This window comes from Rhinoderma darwinii, chromosome 4, assembly GCF_050947455.1.
Source record: "Rhinoderma darwinii isolate aRhiDar2 chromosome 4, aRhiDar2.hap1, whole genome shotgun sequence".
Lineage (NCBI taxonomy): Eukaryota > Metazoa > Chordata > Amphibia > Anura > Rhinodermatidae > Rhinoderma > Rhinoderma darwinii.
The window spans coordinates 6553288-6559708 of record NC_134690.1 but is presented as its reverse complement, the minus strand read 5'-3'; positions in this window follow the sequence as shown (position 1 = coordinate 6559708).

Sequence of the window (6421 nt, the reverse complement as noted above, 5' to 3'; positions counted from 1 at the left end):
TGACAACTAAACATCAGTAATGTTATCTGACAACTAAAGATCAGTAATGTTATCTGACAACTAAATATCAGTAATGTTATCTGACAACTAAAGATCAGTAATATTATCTGACAACTGTAGATATGTAATGTTATCTGACAACTAAAGATCAACAATGTTATCTGACAACTAAAGATCAGTAATATTATCTGACAACTAAAGATCAGTAATATTATCTGACAACTAAAGATCAGTAATGTTATCTGACAACTAAAGATCAGTAATGTTATCTGACAACTAAAAATCAGTAATGTTATCTGACAACTAAAGATCTGTAATGTTATCTGACAACTAAATATCAGTAATGTTATCTGACAACTAAAGATCTGTAATGTTATCTGACAACTAAAGCTCAGTAATGTTATCTGACAACTAAAGATCAGTAATATTATCTGACAACTAAAGATCAGTAATGTTATCTGACAACTAAAGATCAGTAATGTTATCTGACAACTAAAGATCAGTAATGTTATCTGACAACTAAAGATCTGTAATGTTATCTGACCACTGTAGACCAGTAATGTTATCTGACAACTAAAGATCAGTAATGTTATCTGACAACTGGAGACCAGTAATGTTATCTTCCAACTAAAGATCAGTAATGTTATCTGACAACTAAAGATCAGTAATGTTATCTGACAACTAAAGATCAGTAATGTTATCTGACAACTAAAGATCAGTAATGTTATCTGACAACTAAAGATCAGTAATGTTATCTGACAACTGTAGATCAGTAATGTTATCTGACAACTAAAGATCAGTAATGTTATCTGACAACTAAAGATCAGTAATTTTATCTGACAACTATATATCAGTAATGTTATCTGACAACTAAAGATCTGTAATGTTATCTGACAACTAAAGATCAGTAATGTTATCTGACAACTGTAGACCAGTAATGTTATCTGACAACTAAAGATCAGTAATGTTATCTGACAACTAAAGATCAGTAATATTATCTATCAACTAAATATCAGTAATATTATCTGACAACTAAATATCAGTAATGTTATCTGACAACTAAAGATCTGTAATGTTATCTGACAACTAAATATCAGTAATGTTATCTGACAACTAAAGATCTGTAATGTTATCTGACAACTAAAGCTCAGTAATGTTATCTGACAACTAAAGATCAGTAATATTATCTGACAACTAAAGATCAGTAATGTTATCTGACAACTAAAGATCAGTAATGTTATCTGACAACTAAAGATCAGTAATGTTATCTGACAACTAAAGATCTGTAATGTTATCTGACAACTGTAGACCAGTAATGTTATCTGACAACTAAAGATCAGTAATGTTATCTGACAACTGGAGACCAGTAATGTTATCTTACAACTAAAGATCAGTAATGTTATCTGACAACTAAAGATCAGTAATGTTATCTGGCAACTAAAGCTCAGTAATATTATCTGACAACTGGAGACCAGTAATGTTATCTGACAACTAAAGATCAGTAATGTTATCTGACAACTAAAGATCAGTAATGTTATCTGACAACTAAAGATCAGTAATGTTATCTGAAAACTAAAGATCAGTAATGTTATCTGATAACTGTAGATCAGTAATGTTATCTGATAACTAAAGATCAGTAATGTTATCTGACAACTAAAGATCAGTAATATTATCTGACAACTAAATATCAGTAATGTTATCTGACAACTAAAGATCTGTAATGTTATCTGACAACTAAAGATCAGTAATGTTATCTGACAACTGTAGACCAGTAATGTTATCTGACAACTAAAGATCAGTAATGTTATCTGACAACTAAAGATCAGTAATATTATCTATCAACTAAATATCAGTAATGTTATCTGACAACTAAAGATCAGTAATGTTATCTGACAACTAAATATCAGTAATGTTATCTGACAACTAAAGATCAGTAATGTTATCTGACAACTAAAGATCAGTAATATTATCTATCAACTAAATATCAGTAATGTTATCTGACAACTAAAGATCTGTAATGTTATCTGACAACTAAAGATTTGTAATGTTATCTGACAACTAAAGATCAGTAATATTATCTGACAACTGAAGATCTGTAATGTTATCTGACAACTAAAGATCAGTAATGTTATCTGACAACTAAAGATCAGTAATGTTATCTGACAACAAAAGATCAGTAATATTATCTGACAACTGAAGATCTGTAATGTTATCTGACAACTAAAGATCTGTAATGTTATCTGACAACTAAATATCAGTAATGTTATCTGACAACTAAAGATCAGTAATGTTATCTGACAACTAAAGATCAGTAATGTTATCTGACAACTAAATATCAGTAATGTTATCTGACAACTGGAGACCAGTAATGTTATCTGACAACTAAAGATCAGTAATATTATCTGACAACTAAAGATCTGTAATGTTATCTGACAACTAAAGATCAGTAATGTTATCTGACAACTAAACATCAGTAATGTTATCTGACAACTAAAGATCAGTAATATTATCTGACAACTAAAGATCAGTAATGTTATCTGACAACTAAAGATCAGTAATATTATTTGACAACTGTAGATCTGTAATGTTATCTGACAACTAAAGATCAGCAATGTTATCTGACAACTAAAGATCAGTAATATTATCTGACAACTAAAGATCAGTAATATTATCTGACAACTAAAGATCAGTAATGTTATCTGACAACTGGAGACCAGTAATGTTATCTGACAACTAAAGATCAGTAATATTATCTGACAACTAAAGATCAGTAATATTATCTGACAACTAAAGATCAGTAATATTATCTGACAACTAAAGATCAGTAATGTTATCTGACAACTAAAGATCAGTAATGTTATCTGACAACTAAAGATCAGTAATGTTATCTGACAACTAAAGATCAGTAATGTTATCTGACAACTGTAGGTCAGTAATGTTATCTGACAACTAAAGATCAGTAATGTTATCTGACAACTAAAGATCAGTAATTTTATCTGACAACTAAATATCAGTAATGTTATCTGACAACTAAAGATCTTAATGTTATCTGACAACTAAAGATCAGTAATGTTATCTGACAACTGTAGACCAGTAATGTTATCTGACAACTAAAGATCAGTAATGTTATCTGACAACTAAAGATCAGTAATATTATCTATCAACTAAATATCAGTAATATTATCTGACAACTAAATATCAGTAATGTTATCTGACAACTAAAGATCTGTAATGTTATCTGACAACTAAAGCTCAGTAATGTTATCTGACAACTAAAGATCAGTAATATTATCTGACAACTAAAGATCAGTAATGTTATCTGACAACTAAAGATCAGTAATGTTATCTGACAACTAAAGATCAGTAATGTTATCTGACAACTAAAGATCTGTAATGTTATCTGACCACTGTAGACCAGTAATGTTATCTGACAACTAAAGATCAGTAATGTTATCTGACAACTGGAGACCAGTAATGTTATCTTACAACTAAAGATCAGTAATGTTATCTGACAACTAAAGATCAGTAATGTTATCTGACAACTAAAGATCAGTAATATTATCTGACAACTGGAGACCAGTAATGTTATCTGACAACTAAAGATCAGTAATGTTATCTGACAACTAAAGATCAGTAATGTTATCTGACAACTAAAGATCAGTAATGTTATCTGACAACTAAAGATCAGTAATGTTATCTGACAACTGTAGATCAGTAATGTTATCTGACAACTAAAGATCAGTAATGTTATCTGACAACTAAAGATCAGTAATTTTATCTGACAACTAAATATCAGTAATGTTATCTGACAACTAAAGATCTTAATGTTATCTGACAACTAAAGATCAGTAATGTTATCTGACAACTGTAGACCAGTAATGTTATCTGACAACTAAAGATCAGTAATGTTATCTGACAACTAAAGATCAGTAATATTATCTATCAACTAAATATCAGTAATATTATCTGACAACTAAATATCAGTAATGTTATCTGACAACTAAAGATCTGTAATGTTATCTGACAACTAAAGCTCAGTCATGTTATCTGACAACTAAAGATCAGTAATATTATCTGACAACTAAAGATCAGTAATGTTATCTGACAACTAAAGATCAGTAATGTTATCTGACAACTAAAGATCAGTAATGTTATCTGACAACTAAAGATCTGTAATGTTATCTGACAACTGTAGACCAGTAATGTTATCTGACAACTAAAGATCAGTAATGTTATCTGACAACTGGAGACCAGTAATGTTATCTTACAACTAAAGATCAGTAATGTTATCTGACAACTAAAGATCAGTAATGTTATCTGACAACTAAAGATCAGTAATATTATCTGACAACTAAACATCAGTAATGTTATCTGACAACTAAAGATCAGTAATGTTATCTGACAACTAAACATCAGTAATGTTATCTGACAACTAAAGATCAGTAATGTTATCTGACAACTAAATATCAGTAATGTTATCTGACAACTAAAGATCAGTAATATTATCTGACAACTGTAGATATGTAATGTTATCTGACAACTAAAGATCAACAATGTTATCAGACAACTAAAGATCAGTAATATTATCTGACAACTAAAGATCAGTAATATTATCTGACAACTAAAGATCAGTAATGTTATCTGACAACTAAAGATCAGTAATGTTATCTGACAACTAAAAATCAGTAATGTTATCTGACAACTAAAGATCTGTAATGTTATCTGACAACTAAATATCAGTAATGTTATCTGACAACTGGAGACCAGTAATGTTATCTGACAACTAAAGATCAGTAATATTATCTGACAACTAAATATCAGTAATGTTATCTGACAACTAAAGATCAGTAATATTATCTGACGACTAAAGATCAGTAATGTTATCTGACAACTAAAGATCAGTAATGTTATCTGACAACTAAAGATCAGTAATGTTATCTGACAACTAAAGATCAGTAATGTTATCTGACAACTAAATATCAGTAATGTTATCTGACAACTGGAGACCAGTAATGTTATCTGACAACTAAAGATCAGTAATATTATCTGACAACTAAAGATCTGTAATGTTATCTGACAACTAAAGATCAGTAATGTTATCTGACAACTAAACATCCGTAATGTTATCTGACAACTAAAGATCAGTAATATTATCTGACAACTAAAGATCAGTAATGTTATCTGACAACTAAAGATCAGTAATATTATTTGACAACTGTAGATCTGTAATGTTATCTGACAACTAAAGATCAGCAATGTTATCTGACAACTAAAGATCAGTAATATTATCTGACAACTAAAGATCAGTAATATTATCTGACAACTAAAGATCAGTAATGTTATCTGACAACTGGAGACCAGTAATGTTATCTGACAACTAAAGATCAGTAATATTATCTGACAACTAAAGATCTGTAATGTTATCTGACAACTGTAGACCAGTAATGTTATCTGACAACTAAAGATCAGTAATGTTATCTGACAACTGGAGACCAGTAATGTTATCTTACAACTAAAGATCAGTAATGTTATCTGACAACTAAAGATCAGTAATGTTATCTGACAACTAAAGATCAGTAATATTATCTGACAACTAAACATCAGTAATGTTATCTGACAACTAAAGATCAGTAATGTTATCTGACAACTAAACATCAGTAATGTTATCTGACAACTAAAGATCAGTAATGTTATCTGACAACTAAATATCAGTAATGTTATCTGACAACTAAAGATCAGTAATATTATCTGACAACTGTAGATATGTAATGTTATCTGACAACTAAAGATCAACAATGTTATCAGACAACTAAAGATCAGTAATATTATCTGACAACTAAAGATCAGTAATATTATCTGACAACTAAAGATCAGTAATGTTATCTGACAACTAAAGATCAGTAATGTTATCTGACAACTAAAAATCAGTAATGTTATCTGACAACTAAAGATCTGTAATGTTATCTGACAACTAAATATCAGTAATGTTATCTGACAACTGGAGACCAGTAATGTTATCTGACAACTAAAGATCAGTAATATTATCTGACAACTAAATATCAGTAATGTTATCTGACAACTAAAGATCAGTAATATTATCTGACGACTAAAGATCAGTAATGTTATCTGACAACTAAAGATCAGTAATGTTATCTGACAACTAAAGATCAGTAATGTTATCTGACAACTAAAGATCAGTAATGTTATCTGACAACTAAATATCAGTAATGTTATCTGACAACTTGAGACCAGTAATGTTATCTGACAACTAAAGATCAGTAATATTATCTGACAACTAAAGATCTGTAATGTTATCTGACAACTAAAGATCAGTAATGTTATCTGACAACTAAACATCCGTAATGTTATCTGACAACTAAAGATCAGTAATATTATCTGACAACTAAAGATCAGTAATGTT